This window comes from Penaeus monodon, chromosome 28 (assembly GCF_015228065.2).
Source record: "Penaeus monodon isolate SGIC_2016 chromosome 28, NSTDA_Pmon_1, whole genome shotgun sequence".
NCBI classification, from domain to species: Eukaryota; Metazoa; Arthropoda; class Malacostraca; order Decapoda; family Penaeidae; genus Penaeus; species Penaeus monodon.
Window position 1 is genome coordinate 39,170,142 of NC_051413.1, and position 368 is coordinate 39,170,509.

Sequence of the window (368 nt, forward strand, 5' to 3'; positions counted from 1 at the left end):
AGTACAATGGGGCATTGACATGCAGCTGTAATTCAAGAGAAATTTTGCCCACAAAGGTTGAAAGATCTTAATCTAAATTATCTACTCTCCATCACTCTCAAACATGCTTATTCCAAAAGTTTGTGAAGGATGATGGTAAATAAGTTTATCATGAAATAGTGTAAGATTTCCAGTGCTTATATAGCCCTTAAAATCCTAAAAATCCCTGCAGGTGAAGCTACTGCTGTCTCCATACACCTCCAGTGTTTGTCATGCCTATTATACGTTCAGCTTCCTTATTATAACTTCCTGTATCCACTACTTTTGGTAACCTCACCAATATCATGTGTAGATGAACTGAGTATTGGCAGTCTAAAGAAAATTAAAGG

The 368-nt window shown here is 36.4% G+C and overlaps 1 protein-coding gene across 1 annotated transcript in view; it reads right to left on the reverse strand.

Annotated features, from left to right (window-relative positions):
• Positions 1 to 368, reverse strand: part of LOC119591582 (ganglioside GM2 activator-like) — a gene marked incomplete in the record, with an annotated part of 5,610 nt that overhangs the window by 4,631 nt on the left and 611 nt on the right.